Source organism: Neovison vison, chromosome 9, assembly GCF_020171115.1.
Source record: "Neovison vison isolate M4711 chromosome 9, ASM_NN_V1, whole genome shotgun sequence".
Classification (NCBI taxonomy): domain Eukaryota; kingdom Metazoa; phylum Chordata; class Mammalia; order Carnivora; family Mustelidae; genus Neogale; species Neogale vison.
In genome coordinates, this window is record NC_058099.1 from 54,741,374 (window position 1) to 54,762,420 (window position 21,047).

At 41.3% G+C, this 21,047-nt stretch overlaps 1 protein-coding gene and 1 pseudogene across 4 annotated transcripts in view; both read left to right on the forward strand.

The window, feature by feature from the left end:
• Positions 1-1,098: 1,098 nt before the first annotated feature.
• On the forward strand, positions 1,099-3,899 carry LOC122916743 (annotated as a pseudogene).
• An 11,820-nt stretch (positions 3,900-15,719) lies between these two features.
• The window catches only part of MPDZ (multiple PDZ domain crumbs cell polarity complex component), a 154,379-nt gene continuing 149,051 nt past the window's right edge, over positions 15,720-21,047 (forward strand). For 2 of the 4 annotated variants that reach the window (XM_044265648.1, XM_044265650.1), the window contains exon 1: positions 15,720-15,906. The gene's annotated coding sequence lies outside the window, so the exon portion shown is untranslated. The remainder of the gene's footprint in view (positions 15,907-21,047) is intronic. The other 2 variants (XM_044265652.1, XM_044265653.1) reach the window with 1 other exon arrangement.

Consider the following 21,047-nt stretch of genomic DNA (forward strand, 5'->3'; position numbering starts at 1 on the left):
GCAAAACTCCCTCAACATAATTAGATATTATATGAAAAGCAATTATAGAATTAGAAAAATATCTGTAAAAACAAATTGTTTAAGCAAAGTCTACAAAGATCTAGGTAAGGACGATGTTGTTGAAACAGTATTTGGGAAAGATGTTTAATAAGTTAGGCAAATTTCATAGTCTTAAAAAAGGCCAGACCATGTTCTTTAAGGTGGAACAACTCTAAGGAACATCTCAGTTCCGGAATACCCATAGGATCTGCTGGGGGCTTTGTGGTGAGGCTGTAACTTTCGACACCTCCCTTTTCCTGGTCCTACTACTTTTATGATCCCCTTACCTAAGAGTTGTTCTCTGGGGTATTTCCCAATAACTTCACACTTCCCAGGGAATCCAAGTGATGACAAAATGTATAAATTTAAAATTTACTTTAATAAGGAGCTATTGCCAAAAAGCCAAAATTTTGAAGTATAGTCACTTTGATATGGAAATGGCTTGTTTTGATCAAAAGGTTTTGGAGACACTGATCTCTAGAAAGAAAAACAGTAGTGGTGGAGAATAATTAAAATTTTTCAACTTTTTTTAATAGAAAAAAATTGAAACGATCAAGAAAGAAGAATTACATGAAATTGAAGAGAAGAGAAAACTTCAGGAAGAAGACATTCTCTGTGAATTTTTGTTGGATCTGAATGAGGTCAAATCAGGCCATGTAGTGCAGAAGGCAGTTGGATAAAAACGGCAGTACAATAATTCCAAAAGTGTAATTTTGGTGGGCGGGTCAGAGTTGGGAGTTCTCTATGATCACATATCACTCTGCAGAGACGCTGGACCTGGAAGAGAAACACTACATCAAAATGGGTCAAAAAGCAAGAAGATATCTAGAAAAGAAAGTAAAAACAAAACAAAACAAAACAAAAAACAGGTTGGAGAAGCTCAGCAAAAATAAATTCTAGCCAGTTTCATTAGATTCTTTGTTTTCACAGAGGGGAAAGGAAATATTCCAGGATTTGATTTTTGCGGTGCATAAGCCCAGTCCACATTGTGCGTGTGTGTGCACAGGATGCCATTCAGTTTCTGTCCAGACACATGGTCACTCTCCAAACCAGGAGGGCATGCGGATGTTTGTGGTTATGAGAGTGGAGCTAGGGTTAATGATAGAGGTGTGGGGTAGCAGAGTTGATGGTGAGGCTGGTTTGATCGTGGCGTCGGCTGCAACACTGGTGGTGTAGGAAAGTGTTGGTAGGAGGGTCCTTTTAAATAGCGTGTGTAGGTATTAGGAGATATGTCATGGGGTTCCTGAGCAGTTCTGATGCACATACCACCCCCGTCTCTGTAGTCAGCTCTTTATGGGGCGCACTGCTTCCCCTCCTTGCCTCAGAACTTTAACTTTGGATAAATTTTATCTTACACTATATATAATAAATATTATACTAAATATTATTCATGTAACTCAGTCTTCACATATTATCATTTATGCAACCTGGAATATAATTGCAACACAATAAAAGAGAAAAGTCTCAAAATTGAACTGCTGTCATATAAACAAACCCATACTTTTTGAGTATACTAGAGCTTCTCAATAAATTGAACTAGTTCATAACGACCATGGAGTGTATCACAGAGATAAAGAGCCAAAATTCAGATACTACTGTGATGAGGCAGAGACCTCCAAAACAAAAACTCAAAATATTCCTCTGAAAGTGTATTGCTGATGTGTTAGTGCGCTCTTATCAAATTTTTCACCTTCTCCTTTTTCTTTTTCTTTTTTAAGATTTTACTTATTTATTTGGGTTTGGGTAGAGGAAGAAGGGGGTGAGAGCATAGGTGTGTGCACAAGTGAGACGGAAGGAGAAACATATTCCCCGCTGAGCAGGGCGCCCAAAGCCAGGCTTGATCCTGGGACTCTGGTATCAAGACCTGAGCTTAAGGTAAATACTTAACCAGCTGAGCCACCGAGACGCCTCCCAGCTTCCTCTTTTCAATTTTGCAATCAGGTTACTTAACTAAGGTTACCAGGAATACACCATGTTTGTTAATTTCATGCATTTTTAAAAGAAGATATAATCTCTGTGTTCATTAAATATGTAATTCTCTTGCAAAAAGATAAGACCTTTCAAAGGTGAAATATTTAGCCCATGGATAATTTGCATCCTACACTTTATATAACTTGATCACTCACTTAACATCTCATCATAAAGTAGGTTGATAGGTGGTCTCTGGCTAACTGATTGCATGGAATGTCATGGAAAGAAACACATCTCAATGCCACCACTGTTATTACTGATGTATTTGCCTCTAAAATACAGAGTCCATAAATCTGCAAATGTTGCTACCTGTTAAAAAAAATACAAATAACTGTAGAAAAAATACACTACAAATTCCATTTGGATTAACTTTGGATTTTCTAATGTTCTTAATTTCCATAAATTGAAGTATATAATTATTTTTCTATTAGTTAAGAAAAGCTATGAGAACTTTGAGAAAAAAGTATTAAGGGGCCACCAGTTATTACAACCTATTACAAAGCAATAACAATTAAAACAATGTGATATTAATGCAAGAAATGAGACAGATGGGACATGATCCAGGAACAGGCACTATTATATGTTACTTTAACATACAATCCAGAAGTGTTGGGCTGCCTGGCTGGCTCAGTCCTCAGTCAAGTAGAGCATGTGACTCTCGATCTCAGAGTCTGAGTTTAAGCCCCACATTGGATGCAGAGCTAACTTTAAAACAAAACAAAACAAACAAATAAACACAAAAGTTAAAAAAAATTAACAGAATGTTAGTGATACCAGTTGGGGCATTTCTTGTTGTCTTGAAGCTTCGATGAAGTCCTAAATCTCAGGGATATTTGCTCCACATATTCTAAACAGAGAAACAGACACATGCCCATGAGCTTACTCAGAAACACAACATGGATCCTGGCACCCTTTCAGGCTACATTAAAATAGAGTAGAATTTCAAACATTGTCTTCAGAGTGAGGCTTCCTTTGGAGACAGCTGTACAGTTGGGAGAGCGTACTGTTTTTCTACTGCCCCTCATAGTGGCAGAATCTTGCTTCTTCAAGGGAACTTCAAGAGAATTACTCACCAAGTCTGATTTGACTGATAGGAAGTATTTCATCACCCGGCCTGGTTGCCTGCTGAGCTGTAAAACTCGGGTCTTACCTGGTGCAGCTATTAAAATAGAGCATGGTAAGACCTTTCTGTCAGGTGGCAGCCATCAGCTCAAAGGTAGGCCAAGATCGGCACTTCCAGGTACATCCATGAACTATGGAGGAAGAAGCAGTCCAAGATAATGTGCTTTCTTCTCTACGTGCCCTGCTGGCACTACTGCCAGCTCTCTGCGCTCCACAAGGCTCCCCACCCAACCCACCGGATAAAGCGCGCAGGCTGGGCTACAAGGCCAGGCAAGGTTATGTCATATATCGGATTCATGGGCGTCATGGTGGCCGCAAATGCCCAGTTCCTAAGGGTGCTACCTACGGAAAGCCTGTCCATCATGGTGTTAATCAGCTAAAGTTTGCACGAAGCGTTCAGTCTTTGGAGAGAGCGAGCTGGACGTCACTGTGGAGCTCTAAGAGTCTTGAATTCTTACTGGGTTGGTGAAGATTCCGCATACAAACTCTTTGAGGTTATCCTCATTGATCCATTCCATAAAGCTATCAGAAGAAATCCTGACAGCCAGTGGATCACCAGACCAGTCCACAAGCGCAGGGAGATGCTAGGGCTGACGACTGCAGGCTGAAAGAGCCATGGCCTTGGAAAGGATCACGAGTTCTACCACACTGTTGGTGGTTCTCACCCAGCAGCGTGGAGAAGACGCAATACTCTCCAGCTCTACTGTTACCGCTAATCAAAGTAATGTTTGTAAAATTCTTACCTAATAAACAATTTAGGACAGTCATGTCTGCTTTAAAGTGTTCTTTAATTTGTCTGTTAAATTTAGTTGTCTGCAGATTGTTCCATGAATGCATTGTCAAATTATGAAAGTTAAAGTGCAATAATGTTTGAAGACTGTAAGTGATGGTGTATCTTGTTTCTAATAAGATAAATACTTTTGTCTTTGCTTTATCTTATTAGGGAGTTTATATGTCTGTGTTTAAAAACTGTTTGGTATAATAGGTATAAAATAAATTCTGTAAAAGTGGAATGCATAAGCTAGCCATGTAGATTTGTTGGTGCATGTAATGAAACCTACAGCTTATTGGAGTGATGTAATGCTCTGGTTTATTCTCAAATGGCTGTTATTAGGGGTTTGGAAAGAAGAAGATTTTTAAACTGGATCTTGCTTGGAAATGTGAAGACTATCCTAATGTTTAATCATGATCATACGTAAACTGCATTAACCAGGAACCACATTTTTATATCGAATCCAATATTCCAACTTGTAACTGTTGCTTTGGAAAGAATACTTAAAAAGAATCCCACCAATTTTTTAAGAGAATTGAATAAAACTACCTGTTACAGGAGGGTTCTCTTAAAAAGGAAAATACATCCTGCCTAATCAAAGCAAAATTGCCTTGGTCTCCACAGTACTGTTGAAATTAACATAAAATGTGGAGTCTCCTGGTTGTATCCCACAACTCCACAGGATCTGTAGAATCCTGAATTTCCTGTAAGGTGGTTATTTAATGGTCTCTATGAAAACTGATGGAAATTGAACATTAGGTAAATGAGAAGACTAAGATACATAAGCTAGTAATTAGTGCTAGAATTGGGAAACTGGTGGCCCTCAGATAACCTTTCAAGTGTGAGGATGAAAAATTAAAGTTGGCTTTGATTAGAAACTTAAATACTTTATCCATGGTCTTTGTGACCATTATGAATCCACTAGCCACCTCAGGAAAAAAAAATGGGTTGACTTTAAAAGTACCTCATTGCTCATTCCAAGTCCTAAGTCATCTTGGGTCAACCCACTTAAACATTCCCAGAGGCTACTGAGAAAAGTCATGTAGTTGGTGTCATTACAAGTCTATAGTTTTCAATATAATCCTTACATGTGTTATCCCCAGTCACTTTTCTCATCCTTAACTCAGACACCTCAAAATCTTTGCCAGTCCATCAATTGGGCCCACTTTGATGTTAAGTATACCACTATTCTGCATCCATTTTGTCTTCCAGTAGATGAGGGTTTTGTTTTCTAGGGTGAATTTGGGTGTGTAGGAACTATGGGAGAGGAATTGCCCCAATTTTAAGTTCGCTAACTTAATCCATGGTTTGATTTCAAAATCAAATTGCTGGTGTTCTTGAGCCAGTTTTTACATATTTTGGGGGGGCCTTAAGCTTAGTTAAATGATTTTTAGAAAAAGGCTCAAAACCTCTTGAGATCTAAATTCCTTTTCCACTCAAAAAGAGATTCTAAACCATATATATGTATTGTGTGTAGAGGTTGTTTAACTAAAGGAATAAATGTTTATTAAACTAAAAAAAAAAAAAAAAGACCATGGTAAGAACATCATAAGAGAAACTTGTTCTGGCTCATCTGTAGGTTGGGGAACATAGAGAACACTTCCCTAGAAAAGTCTGGAAATAAAAGGCTATCTAGAATTGCCTTGATGGCAAGGCCAAGACCAATATGCAGAGTTGGAGCAGCTGAGTTGCTAAGTTTCTCTGAAACCCATAAAGACAACTTGGATGTAGTGAATCTGGTGCCATTTTGAAAAAAAAAAAATACCTTAAAAGAACTGCCTGATTGGATAAGTGGACCATAGCAGAAAGAGGCTGTGTGAGGGTGTATCAGGAAAGCAGGAGCTGAAGGAGAGTATTACAAGGTCACAAGAATGTACATCATCCCCATAATGGACAGAGGACCAAGGAGCCAGAGTGGGGGAGGGGTCACCTCCCTCCCCTAATTATTTAGTGAAATAATTCACTAAATCACCCCCTAAAAGAGGGAGTTGGCTTTTGGTAATCTGTCCCTGAAGATTAAAAAAACAAAACAAAACAAAAACAAAAACAAAAACAACAAAACACCTGAATCTTTTCAACATTCAGCCAAGTAAAAGGATGATTTTGTTCCTTTTCATCTTATCCGCAACTTCTTGTTCTAAGCTTAGATGGGCCAAAAATAGCAGTAAGTGAGTGAATGGAGAGGAGAGAGTGAATGAAACCAACAATATCCAATTAAACTTGGGGGCAAAGAGGAGACACTTGAAATTGAAAGGAAGATGAATTTTTAAAAATTTCATTGGAATAAGAGTTTTTATTTTATTTATTTATTTATTTATTTATTTTTAAAGATTTTATTTATTTATTTGACAGACAGAGATCACAAGTAGGCTTTAGAAAGGCAGGCAGAAAGAGAGGAGAAAGCAGGCTCCCTGCTGATGGAATAAGAGTTTTTAATACTAAAAGAATAAGGGCTATTCACTATTGTCCAAAAAATGGCTATAAAAGCAGTGGGATCCATGGTGGCTTAAAAATATATCCACAGATTTTTTTTTTAAAGATTTATTTATTTGAGAGAGAGAGAGAGAGAGCACAAGCTGGGGAGGGACAAAGGGAGAGGAGACAGAGGATCCGTAAGCAGAGCCCATGGTGGGGCTTGATCCTATGATCCTGAGATTATGATCTGAGCCAAAATCAAGAGCCAGCCGCTCAGTCAACTGGGAGCCACCCAGAATACCCTTATGCAAATTCTTAGACGTTCCTACCAAGAGAGAGAGTCTATGCCTCCTCTCCTTGTGACTGCTACAGTGAATGAAATATGGCAGAAGTTGCCCTAGGTGACTCTCAAGGATAAATCAGGTAAGAAACACAGTTTCCCTAGGGTACCTACTCTGGCTTCTCTTGGGCATCTACTCTGGGAGCTGGCTTCTCTTCGGCACCTACTCTGGAAGCCTCTGGCTACCATGTGAAAAGGTCAGCCATATTGAAACCATCATGTGGAGAGATCACATGCAGATATCATATTAAGAAAGAGACAGAGACAAAGAGATAGAAGCAGAGGTCCTTTAATTGCAGGGCAGCATCTAGGGAGATGCAAGTAAGGTGAGTGTGGCACTTGGTTATTAAGACAGAGAATATCAAACAACAACAGCTAGTAATTAGCATAAATCATATTTTAATGCAATATTTTCTTAAGAGTTAATGTGCATGATGAATAAAATGTCAACATTTTACAGAAAGACGGTTCAGTGTCCCTGGTTGTTCTTTTGGCTTCCAACTCCACGATGGCTCAGCAAGGGACAGATAACTCATCTGATTGGCTGGAAAGGACACAAAGCAACTTTCCAGGGGATGGAAATATTCCACACCTTGGTTTGGTTAGTGTCTATAAGGATGCATATAGTCGTCAAAACTTGATGAAAGGTGCCCATAAGATCTATCCATTTCATCATTAGTAATTACGCCACTCGATATGTGTATACATATTTAGAAGGGACATGTGATCCAATTCAGTCTAAGGAATGTTGGAGGAATTTTGCTGGAGGTGTGGGGGGCATCTTTTTTTACTGTGAAGGAGAGCAGCTGTAGTGCACGGTCTCTGGGGAGCCTCCATGGGAACGCGGGAGCTGGGACTGTGGTCGACATCCAGCCACCAGACTGGATGAAAAGCTGAAAGAATCGGAGAGAAAGGGCCAGAGCTGTAAGGGAACTGTGCCTGACCACTGCGTTTACTCTGGAACTTTCTAGTTATATAAGTCAGCATCCTTTTTATTTTACAAGCCAGTTTGGGTTGGACTCTCTGCTACAAATTCAGAAGGACATACAGAGAAAGTGATAAACACAAGACGTGAGGTCACAGGAGCCAGAAGTAAGCAGAGTCATAAAGTGTAGGCAGCACGTGGTTGTACCCACAAACAGACACTGAGCTAGTCCTGGATAAAGGACAGGGAATGAGACAGATCTCTGCTTTTATTAAACTTACATTCTAGCTGGGCTGAGCATGTCAGGGGCCGGGGGTGGAATGAAGGGGTCAAGAATCATTCTGGAGAGCCTGAAAAGCCTTCTCCAGCGGTGGACATTTGATCAGTGACATGAGTGAGGAAAGATGCCAGCAGTCTAAAGCACTAAAAAAAGAAGAAAGAGGGGAGAAAGGCTTTTTAGGTAAAGATATAGCAGAACATTCCTGGAAGACAAAAAAAAACAGATGAAAGACTAGAAATTCCCTAAGATCTTCAATGTGTATATAAATCACCTCGACACCAAGTTAAAATAAAGATTCTGATTTAGTAGTCTGGAATGATGCCTGAGATTCTGCATTTCTCACCAGCTCCAAAGTGATGAAGATGTCTCTAGTTTATTGACCATAGTTGGAATAACAAGGTCCTGGAGAATTGCCTTGTGGACAGCCTGGTCCACAAAGAAATTAAATATTTTTTAAAAAAATCTTTATTACAATAACACTGACCCAACATTCAGGCATATAATCATTAGTAATTAATTTTAAGTGCCTTGATCGGTGATACTTTGGAAATTAAAAGCAAAAACCAAAAAACCTGACTCTTCACAGATAGTCCAAGAAGCACTGCCTTAGGGCCTAAAATATTACAACAATGGAGGGGACTAAACCATTTACTAAAACTAAAGGGAAGCTGGGTACTTTGAAATATCAGGTATAAGGAAAAGTTAAAACAAAATTTCAGGTACAAAACACGGGGAATAAAACAACCTGACATCACCACCATGACCACTACCATACACACACATATACACAGACAGACAGGCAGACACACACACACACACACACACACATGCATATACACAGGCAATTTCCATAAAGAACTCCTGGTGACTAGGACTCTATTTCTCAAACACCCTAAAAATACCCTCTTTAAATACATTAAATGGTTCTGAGCAAAGACTTCTTTTTCTGGAATTTAGGGGCTCCTGAATATAATGCTGCTCCCTTAAAAATGAAGCCCGTAAATTAATCAACCTTCCTCTGTGTATAGAACACAGAGCTGTTCACTGCCTCATTTATTAAATAAACCAGAATATGAAGGATCACCAGATTCTCTAGGAACCAATTTAAACAATTATTGTTAGAGACAGAAGGAAAACAAGGTAAATAGAAACATTTTGAAACAATAGAAACAGCTTTGCTGAATGATCATTATGATAAAAGTGCAAAATCTTTAAGAAACCTGGTCTTGAGATCTGCATCCTCTGAATTGACCTTCCGTTTCTCTCTGTGTGTGCTTGTGGTATACCCAGAGAGATGTCACACTTTTCCATCGGTCTCATCTATGGAGACTCTCGTCTTCCCAATAATCCTAGCTATTCTTTAACAAACTCCCTCCAAGTGAGGTAATTTCATTGTGTTCCTTGACACCTGAAAGTACCTGCCTAGCTCACCGTGAATGGCTGAATATGTCTATTTCATCAGTTTAAATGATTTAGTTGCAAATAGCAGAAAACCTAATTCAAATTACTTTAAGAACTAAAGGCAATTTATTAGCTCATCTAACTGGAAATTCAAGAGATGGGTGGGCTTCAGGTAAAATGTGATCCAACAACACAATGGTCATCTCAAAAACTCAGTTTCTTTTCTCTATTCTTATAGAACATAGAGACACCTTGAAGAAATTTTCTCATTATTGTTAATTGGTTATTTTTCTTGAACTTTATTTGGACAACTGACTTACATGTCATATTTTGTAGGAAAGAGATTCCAAAATGTTATTCTAGCTTACATGAACTTGAGTCAGAGATTCTAGAACAGGGTTTGGATGGATTCCACCCAAAAAATAACTTAGTCCCTAAGTTTTTACCCAGGGTTTCCTCAGTGCACCAGAATTCTGGGGGTATAAAAGCAAATTAACTCAAGGTCAGATGGACATGACCTCCCAATGACCTTCCTTTTTCCTTAGAGAGATGAGATCCAATTGAACACATTGTAGGTTTCACTGCCTCATTCTTCTATAAACAGTTGTTACATGAAGAGAGACAGATTATTCTACATGTTCTCAAAATAGACATAATTTTGCGTTTTTCTCATGCCTGGGATTCTTTCTTAGCCATTCCCTCCTCCTAATGGCTTTCCCTCCTAGACACATATATATTCATTATCCTAACATTCTTTACTTCTTCATATTCTCTTCTTTCAATCTTGTCTGTTTTCAGTGGTAAAAAAAAGTTAAAAGATTGTTTAAAATGGTCTATTTTTTCTAACATTAAACAGACTGGAAAAAAAAAAAAAGTATTCTTTTTTATCGGAGAAACTAGAGGCCAGTTGAAACTATAAAATCGGCCAGCCAGTAGACAGAGGGTAAAAATCGTTCTGCAAACTGCAATAAATTAGAAATGGGTATTTGTTATATAGCTGATAACCCTTAGGCAGGGGAAGAGGCAAGCATGCTACCTACATGGCACTTAAATGAAACATTAACAAGAGTCAGATCTACATAAGGTCTGGAAATAGTCCATTGTCCCACAATTAGAATTCCCCCAGCATCACTTAGTCCTTGGGAAAGGATTCGGTTTATATGAAGCTTTGACCCTGGAGCCTTGCTGGTGCACCTACTAGTATGGGACTGCCTCTCTTCCACACCTAGGCTCTCCACTGTTAGGAAGGTAGAACAGAGATTGTGTGCTTCAAAGGCAACTAAGAGTCCTGCCTCTGTATCCTCGTGGATCAAAAACTGAATTTCCACGATCTTTCTAGCAGACATTAAAGGTTTTGAGCAGAGAACTTGGGCCTTTCACCAGTTTTAGAGTTACAGAGGAACAACAAATGGAAAATAATATTATGTATTTATGTTTGTACTTGTTGAATTATAACACAAAATAGTTTAAACCAATCCTGGAAGTCCCCCAAATCTTTTTCCTTACAAACATGATCTGAACATGTTGAGAAAAACAAATTTCTGTAGAGAATGCCTCACTGAAGATACGGCTGGAGTACACACAATGTTGCTAATTCCTTCATCTTCAGATCCCAGAGACCATGACCAACATGAACTAGAAAGAATTCTTAATCTGTGATTTTGGAGTGAGTTTCAACCCATCCCACAGAAAAGATCAGCTCTATTTTATCTTTCCATTTTAGCTTTCTTTGTAAGATTTTACTTAAACCTCTTGGATTTTTCTTTCTTTTCTTTTCTTTTTTTTTTTTAAAAACCAGAGGAATACACCATACTGTCTCGTTACTTCTAGAAAAGCTTGGGCCCTCTGGTTTAGAACATGAGGAAGAGAATAGAGCAATAATCTATAAGGGTTAACTTCAAAAGGGGAAGCACCCAGGTGAAATCATCCCCAAGTGCTAGATAATTTTGTGAAAGAATTAATCTAAACAAGATGGCTTTTTGTCTATTGATACACTACTGTGTAAAGTTGCCATGTAGGGGGCACCTGGGTGGCTCAGTTAGTTAAGCCTCTGCCTTGGCTCAGGTCACGATTCCAGGGTCCTGGGATAAGCACCACATAAAGCCCTGCCTGGATCTCTGCATGGAGCAGAGCCTTGCGCTCCCTGCTCAGCGGGGAGCCTGCTTCTCCCTTTGCCTGCTGCTCCCCTGGCTTGTGCTCTTTCTCTTTGTCAAATAAACAAATAAATAAAATCTTAAAAAAAATAAAGTGGGCATGTAGCATTTGGTTTGCTCAATGAGATCAGAGCAATACTGTCTTTTTTTTTTTTTTTTCCCAATTTATTTATTTTCAGAAAAACAGTATTCATTATTTTTTCACCACACCCAGTGCTCCATGCAAGCTGTGCCCTCTATAATACCCACCACCTGGTACCCCAACCTCCCACCCCCCCGCCACTTCTTTTTAAAAAAGGTAGAATTCTTTGTTTTAATCTCATTTATATATTCTATTAAATCAGAGACTTAAATTCCTTAGCCTTTCCTCTCATTCAGTCTTAAGGGCTTTTCCCCTGTAATTCAATGGAACAGACGTCATTTTACCTTTTAAGACCCTCAGAACACCTGTAGTACCTACTTATGGATTGTTCTGTGTTTTCCTACCAGCTAGCATTTCATGCATGCACTTCCTTTGCAATTGAGAATGACCAGATTTGGAAGATGACAAAAGGAAATGCTTTGCTATTCAAAGAGGAATCCTTTGGAATTTCTAAGCAGCAAGAGAATCTTCTCAAAATGGGATGCTTTGAGATGAGTCTATGGCAAGAACACAAATGTTCTATTGGTGAACTGTTCCTTCTTGCAGTCATATATTTATCCCATTTAACTAGTTACAAAAACTTTTGCTAGGCCCTGAGGATGAGACTGTTTTGGTCCCTGCTCTCCTGGAGTTTGTGGTCTAAGAGGGGCAGAGAGCCACTGCATAAGTCATTATAAAACTAAATATCTAATTATAAGGTAGGATAAATACTGTGAAGCCATAGCATAAGATAAAATGAGAATGTAGCATAATGTTTTTATACTAATTTGTGGGAATCACGGAGTAATCTCAGTTACTGGCCTGCTTATGTAAGTTGATTTTCCCCTCCTGCTAATCATGGATTGGGCAAAGATTCCTAAAATTCTGATGGGGGAGCAGAAGGCTGGCTGAAGACAAAGCATAAGCAGACACCCAGCAACCTTCCCCACCCCCACTCCTGGGTGGGACACGTGTGACATTCTTCAAGGAATCTCCCAACCATCTTAATGTTAATGCCTTACTAGAGGGGAAACACAAACTTAACTTGACAATGGCAAGGCCTGTGGTATCTAGCAAGTATCTTTAGCATATGAAAATTCTTTTGAGGGGCACCTGGGTGGCTCAGTGGGTTAAGCCTCTGCCTTCAGCTCTGGTCATGGTGTCAGGGTCCTGGGATCCAGCCCTGCACTGGGCTCTCTGCTCAGTAGGGAGTCTGCTTCCCCCTCTCTCTCTGCCTACTGCTCTGCCTACTTGTGATCTCAATCTCTCTTCAAAGAAATAAAATATTTAAAAAAGAAAGAAAGAAAGTTCTTTTGAAACCTCCTTTTTCCTTACTCCTCCAACCCCATCATATATAATCAGCCACCCCTTCACAACCCCAGAGCAGCAGGTCCTTCTGCCCACAGGTCCAGTCCCCGTGCTTTTTTTTTTTTTTTTTAAAGATTTTATTTATTTATTTGACAGAGAGAAATCACAAGTAGATGGAGAGGCAAGCAGAGAGAGAGAGAGGGAAGCAGGCTCCCCGCTGAGCAGAGAGCCCCATGCGGGACTTGATCCCAGGACCCTGAGATCATGACCTGAGCCGAAGGCAGCGGCTTAACCCACTGAGCAACCCAGGCGCCCCCAGTCCCCATGCTTTAATAAGCCACCATTTTGCACCAGTGATGTCTCAAGAATTTTTGGCTGAAATCACATCAATTCTATCTTCAACCTAGATTTCTCTATATATCTGAGTGCTTATTTGACTTCCTTGCTTGCCTGACTCAAACCTAAATTATCCATAATGGAATTGGAAGGGGAGATGAACCATGAGAGACTATGGACTCTGAAAAACAATCTGAGGGGTTTGAAGTGGCGGGGGGGGGGGTGGGAGGTTGGGGTACCAGGTGGTGGGTATTATAGAGGGCACAGCTTGCATGGAGCACTGGGTGTGGTGAAAAAATAATGAATACTGTTTTTCTGAAAATAAATAAATTGGAAAAAAAATTATCCATAATGGAACCATGATATTTCTGCTCAGCAGTGCTCATCGTTCACAGTTCTGTGTCTCAGTGAACGGCCCTGCCATGGACCTTACTCGAGGAACTCTAGCATTTAAAGATGAGAGGAGGACAGTTGGCAAAGGAGATTGAAGAGAGGCCTGATGTCAGAGGCAGATCTGCCTTGAAGCTAGTGAACCTTAAGATTCAGGGTATTTGTCTGGGGCTGGCTCAGTTGGAAAGCCTGGGGCTCTTGATCTCAGGGCTGTGAGTTTGAGCCCCAGGTGGGGTGTAGCGATTACTTAAATAAATACAACTTTAAAAAAAAAAAAAAAAGACTCTCGGTCTTTCTCTTGCCTGGGAGGAGCCGTAGCAATGTGTTTATATGGTCACATATTTACAAAAAGTTTTCAAAAGAAATATCTTTTTCTTTTCTTAAAGCAGAGCCCCAATTTGTTTTAAGTTTCAGAACCCACACACTGGCCGCTCCCTAAGAGGAAGGAGCAAAATTGAGAGAGTGAATTTATGGAATTATGGGGTGTGGGAGGGCGACACTTCAATAGAGTGTTCAATAGTATGAATGCATCTGGAGAGGACAGAGAATATATGGAGAGAAACATATCCCCTGGATTTAGTTAAGGAGGAGATCATTGGTGCCTAGCAAAAGCCTTTCAGTGCAAGGACAGGGGCAGGAAACCGGATACAAGTGGCCGATGTCAAGAAATTTAACTAAGAAGGAAAGAGGAGAAAATGTAACTGGGGAGAGATGGACTGGGGAGTAATGTTATTGCCTCCCTGCCTTCCTCTATCTGTCTCTCTCTTAATGGGAGATCTGAGAGTGCTGATTGAAAGGTTACACAAGACAGAGATGAGTTGAAGATAAAAGGGATGAGTTTTCCCCTCATCCTAACTTCACTTTCATTTTCAAAAGACCCAGAGGAGATGAATATCCCCAGATGCTAAAGAAATCTAGTCAGTGCTTTTATTTCCCCAGTAGGCAAAATTACACGGATGCCTGTGTTTGAGAAAGCACAATGGGTCTTGGGCGGAGGACACTCTCTCCAACCAGGGCACTTTAGCTCATTCACTCCCAGTCATTTGCAGGCAACTGATCTATTTTGAAGCTTTCTGAAAATGTCCATTTAACAGCTCGAATTAGTTTCCCTCTGGAGCCTTGTATATTTTAAAACACTGTATTTCCCCGAAATATTTGTTGAATATTGGAGAAATACACTTTTTTTTAGTAGACAAAAAATTTTACAAGTCTGCCAAAGAAATCAGAACTTTTAATTCACGATAATAAAAGAAATTCTTTTAAATATTTTAAGTTGGACTTCCGAGTATCCTTTGATGTATATACTCTAATATTAGATGTATGTATTGCAAGAGGAAGCTATTTTCTTCCGTAGAAAAAGATTTCTGGGACTCAGGAACTGAGGGTATCAGAAACACAATTTTAAATGGCACAGAACAGAAATGAATATACTTCTCTGGCACTATGCAATTTTTAACCCTTCTTTCATGTTTATTGTTGTCTTCTAATCGGCTATGTCTAAGCACACTAATGTTCTAAAAGTTACTTAGAATGTGAGATTACTAAGGCCCCACTCCCCATGCCCCCTCATTAAAGTTGATGTTTCTCATCACCCACTTAAATAAGCTACCAGTACAGAAGGTATCTACAAGGCAGTCCACATAATGGAAAAAAAAAAAAAAAAGTCCTCAAAACTAGAAATAGAGGCTACCAATTCCCACAGGTGGTCAGATTTAGAAAAAATACAGCCCCCACGCCCAGGTTAAATTCGAATTTCAGATAAACAATGAACAATTCTTCAGCATAAGTATGTCCCAAGCTGCACGGGCCATAGTTGGCCAAGATAATTATTCCTTGTTATTGGACTTTCCCATTTAACGGGGCGCCCTGTATTCCCCCAGGCTACCTCACAGGACCCAAGGCCCGCACCCTAGGCCCAGCGACCGCCGAGCTAGTTTAAAACCCAAGACCCGCCGGCTGGGCCGCGCCCCCTGATTGGCCGAGGCGCGCCCGCCGCCCCGCCGGCCGCAGGCGTCACGCAGCCCCGGCAGCCCCGGCCCCGCCGCCGCCACCTCCTCGTTGGAAGCCCCGGTCGGCGCAAGTGCGGCGCGCGCGGGGGGAGGGGGCGCGGCGGAGCGCGAGGCTGGCGTCTGGCCGCCGCCGGCCGGGCGGGATTAAGTTTCTCGGTCGTGCGTGAGTGTGTGCGTTTATCCCGAAGCTCCTCGCCGGGCCGTTACTTCAGCAGAGAAGAGGGCGAGCGGGAGCGAGGCGAGGCTCCCGAGTCCCCGGCGACCCCGGCTCCCCAGCCCTCCTCCCCCTCTGCGCTCCCGCCCGGGGCGGCCGCCGCTAGCCGGGTAAGCGGCGCCGGGGCCCGGGCCCTGGAGGCCGGAGCGCGCCCCCGCGCTCTGAGCGCGCGCCGGCCGGGAAGGTGCGCGGACGCTGGGGGCTCGGCGCGCGGGGCAGGCGGGCGGGCGGGGTGCGTTCGCCCCACCCCGCGCGGCCGGGCGGTACCGGGAAGCCGCTGCTCCTCCGGCTCTTTGAAAGGATGGAATCTGGAAGTTTCCATGCTACTTGCATGGCCCCCGAGCGCTAGTCCCAGTCCTTTCGACCCCCCCCACCCCCCGCCCCTTTGCCCTTGCTTACTCTAAAGGGTTTAAAAGTTGTTTTTTTTTTTTCTTTCTCTTAACCCGGAGGGGCCTTGGGATGGTCCTGGGGAGAGGAACCGCGGGCCTGGCGCACGGCCAGGCGCTCCGGGACTCAGGAGCCTGTTGCTCGCCGCTGGTGTGGCCGCGCCCCGGGCCGGACGCCCCCTCCACGGTTACGCGGTGCCGGGCGCATAGGTCGGGGAAGAAAGCTTCCCCGACTGGCGTCTCTAGCCTCGTCAGCCGGACCCCCAGCGCGCCGCTAATTGGTACCCGCCCCCCATCCCCTGCGGCGCTTGTGCCCTTTCATCCGCTGTCCCCCGTGGTGGGAGCAGTGGGCTCGAGCCACCCTCTTCAACTACCCCGCGCCAATGGGGCGTCTTTGTCTGCGATTCGCAGCCGGAGGATGCCGGATGTTCCTTGGGAAGCGCTGTTCGGGAGACGCTTTGTGTCTTGGGAGTTGTGTGTGTGTGTCGGGGGTGGTGATGGTGTAAATTTTTGCTTGCGTTCTTTGCAGAGGCACAAAGGCCGGGCTGTTCTTTACCGCAGATCACATGGAAATTCAAGCTGGGACTGCCTAACGTAGGAGGAGCCGGGCGACAGCCGGGGGTGGGGGGTGGGGGGACGGGTGGACGCCGCTGCGCAGTGGCCGGGGCCGAGTCGGGGGCGGCGGGACGTCTCCATCGGTATCCGCGGGTGGGGCTTGCAGAGCTTGCTCAGCTGGCGAAGAACCCGAGCGTGGGCGCTGCGTGTGGGGAGGGGGCGGGGGCAGGTGCGGGTGCGGGGGGCAGCTAGTGTTTCTTAGGTAGCATCAGATAAAAGGACCATGACTTCAGCCTAGAAAGAATACTCACCGTGTTCGTTTGATGTCCGGAGGGGAAGAATCTGAAAAGTGTCTAGACGCTGTCGCCCAGCTTTGGTGGACAGCTGTAGTGTAAACATCCCTTTTGTATTTCTGAAGACATTCCTCATTTAACAGAATTAAAAAAAAAAAAAAAACAAACCAACAACAACACGACTGAAAAACTAAGGAGGTGATGTTTGCGGCTTGGGGGTTTTTATATGCTGACTTTGGGTATATGTGATTACAATGAACTTTTTTAAAGGGTTCAATCAACCGTATCTAATATACACTTTAGCGCCTGGTAGAATTTAGGTAAAAAGAAAATAACAACAACAACAACAACAACAAAACTTCAGTTTCCTAGGTCTGAGCTTCTTATACAATGTAAAGCTCTGGATGGGTGCACCAGTGCCCTTGCCTGAAGGAGGGGATGAGAAGGTTTAGAGGGTGGTGGAGATAATCTTGTCCGGGATGCCCAGATTTCTTACTAGCTAATGAGTTATTTTATAAGTGGGCGGATCTATCTAGATGGGACTCTATCCTTGCTCAGTTCATTTAAGGTCTTTGAAAGCGGAGGTCTCTGAACTTGAAGGCCATTGGCCAAATTGGCCAGAAGCAGCCTGTTTTTCCCTTAAACTGTAGGAGTTAGAAGTGGTTTGTGCATTTTTATATGGTGAAAAGGTCAAAAGAATATACCATGGCATGTGAAAGTTATATAAAAATCAAATCTGTGTGCATAAGTAAAGTTTTATTGGCACACAGCCACACTCATTCCTATTGTGTACGGCGGATTCTTACTGTCTTTGTTTGCTTCCACAATAGCAGTGGAAGAGTTGAGTGGTTGCATGGTTGAGACATGAATGTATAGCATCAAAGTATGGAATGTTACTCTCTTACTCTTTACAGAAAAACTTGCAAACCTAGAGCACGCTTTGAAAGTATTGCTTAGGGTGCCTGGTTTTGATCCCAGGGTGGTGGAATCCAGCCTGGGGTTAGACCCTCTGCTCAGAGGGAGCTTGCATCTCTTCCCCTCTCCCTGCGCCTCTGCGTACTTGTGTGCGCTCTCTCTCTTCCTCCCCTTTTCTCTCTCTCTCAAATAAATAACTTTTTTTTTTTTTTTAAAGTATTGGTTAAATGCCCCCTCCTGTGATGGGTGCTTTGTTTAATTGCATTGTCTTTCACTCTCTGTTTCTGGTGTCCCTGAACTGGCTGACTTTTCCCCAATAGGTAGACAAGTTAAGTTAATGTATTGGATTTTCTCATTTACAAGTTTCACTCTCAAAAAGATTTCTTAACCTTTTGGTATTTTTCTTTGTCAGAATCTAGGATTAAGTGGGTTTTCTGATTGGCAAAAATTACATGTTTAATTAAATTTAATATAGATAGCCAAATTTTAGGGTATTCTGCAGTGAGTTCTAGTGACTTCTTGCTGCCCTGTTACCTGAGTAGCTTTGAGAATTATGGTTTTTATTTATTTAGGTAAAGAGCAGCTGGGGTTAGGGGATGTCATGGATTCCTTTTTGCAGGGAAGTTACCGCTTGAGGCAAAGTTAGTTTGTGGGGGAGCTTGACTCTTAACCACTCCTCTTCCTAAACCTTTGCTAAAAAAAAAATGATGAAGTTTATTCTCAAATATTACTGAGATTGATCATATGTCTACATGCCTCTAGGATATGTTCCTTTTCTTTCTTTAGCTCCCATTGGTATGTCTTCTTTTCATTTCCCCTCTCATTTCTGGTTTTCTTTCTCACTTTATGACACTCCTTTTATCGCCTAAGCCTGTTGCTTGTGGCTCAGGCAGAGCAAGATGTCAGTCACAGTTTTTATGTGCTCCAAATTCCTATCACATATACACTGTCCTTCTTGACCCTTAAAGACTTTTGTGTTTCAGATACCTTTTAAATGCACATATATCATGAAAGAGTGAAGGCTGTCCCCAGAGTTAACTCTATCTCTGCAAATGGGGGGTACTCAGATTTGTGGAAATCCTTGAAATGTAATTTTGCTTTGATGCAAGCTTTTAGCCTTTAGCTGCTATGGTGTGGAGGCTCTCTGCTTTGCAAATGAAGTGGACCCAGTGCCTAGAATTAAGATTAAGGGACTTAGAAGCTGGCATGCAACAATGAATTGCCAGGAAGATAACTGCCCTGAGTTAAAGGCAGATGCTTTTCTTCAGATTACTTCCCAAGTCTGACATCATAGATTTGACTCCCTTAGGTTGAATTGCAGGTTGGCTCCATTTTGTTTTTAGTGATACGTACAAAGTACTTTGTGAATTTCATAAAATGTCTTGAAGTATTCAAGTTGATATATTGGACTGGAAATGTCCCCATATGCTGGAGCAAACAACATATCTGCCAGAGAAAATTCTATACTTGGAAGTAAAGAAGCAGAAAACTTGCTATGGAGTTCAGGACTGCTTGATGGAACATATGAATGATGATATATTTTATCATTATTATATTTCCCAAGCAGTTGTATGTGATTTTAAAATACATTTGGCCTAAAGTAGAAAATCGTTTGATATAGTTACATTGTTATGTATATTACCAACCCCATATTTATAACAAGAAAGGTATTATTTTCTCTTGTGAAATAGTGTCATGTGTAAGAGGGCATCTATATAAACACAGTTGGGAAGTGACGGTTAGTATGGTAAAGTTGATATACTATGATTAAATAATTATAGTGGGATTCTGTGTGGGCGAATAAGGAGATAAAGAACTACTTCTACTTAAATAATCTATTGCCTTCCTATGAAATATTTTCTGAGAGAAGATCTGAGGTAGTTGTTTATTTAGTAGATAATAATAGATGGATTAGAGATATGTTGCATTGGTTTAAGCACTAGGGAGAACATGATATTGCTCTAGAAGCTTACTGTTTTGGTTGAAAAAAAGATAATCACACAAAGGAAAGAATAAGAAAGTCTTACACATAGTATAAGTTGTACCATTTCAAAGAAGTTAGAGATCAACATAGGATTGCTTGCTGGCAATTTATAGATGGCCATCTTTTCCCTGTGTCTCACAGTTCTATTGGACTATGGGAGTCCCAGTGACCTCATTTACCCCTAATTATCTCTTTAAAGACCCTGTCTCCAAATACAGGTACAGGGGTTAGGACCTTAACCTTTATATTTTGGGGAGGTAAGAAGGAGGCCACAATTCAGCCCATAACAAGGTTCTTAAAGACCTAGGTAGAGAACTTGAAGCATGGACTGGTGGGGGTAAGGGAGGGAGGTCATGTAGGAAGCTTTTGTGTTAGTCCAAGCATTATTGTGGTAATCTGATGTTTGGGAAGAAAGAGAAACTGCTGTTTGAGGAGAAAGATTCTTTATCTTTGGCCTGAAGCCTCTTGTTTTCTTTTCCTGGTTTTCACTGAGAAACTGGACCTTGCTTTTTATGGACAGAGCATTATGTTAGTTTTCCTTTTTAAGTGTTTCATAAATGCATTAATTTTTAAAGCTATTTCCTCTATTTAAAAATTCAGTAAAACATTAAATTTGGAAATGTTAATGTTTGTAAACATTTCGTGACACATCTGGAATCTGATTAAAACAGCAAAGCTATTCTTTAAATTACATTGACCAGAAAACTCTATAAACTTTGCATGTTTTGTGGGCAAGTAGTTCACGTAATCATTTTTTTCCCCAGAAATTTCTTCTTTTTAGAAAAAATTAAGATTAAATAAGTAATTTACATTGTATTTATAACAAAAATTTCTTTAGGTGTTCAGATTAGATAAGTTAGAGAAATGTTTATGCAGTTTTTCCAACTATGGCCTGCTGAGTTAAAAAAAAAAAGTAAATTGAAACTTAAATTTTTGATTTTTTTTTTGTTTGTGGTGGTTAAATTTGTTGAGTGTAGGGAATTCTGATTTTTATTCTTCTTTTAGTTTTATTTATGTCTTAGAAAACAATATCCATTGTTATTTTCTTGTAAAGAATTCTATCTTCAGCTCTAAGGTGCTATAAATAAATGCATGAGGGGAAAGTGAAAAAGGAAACT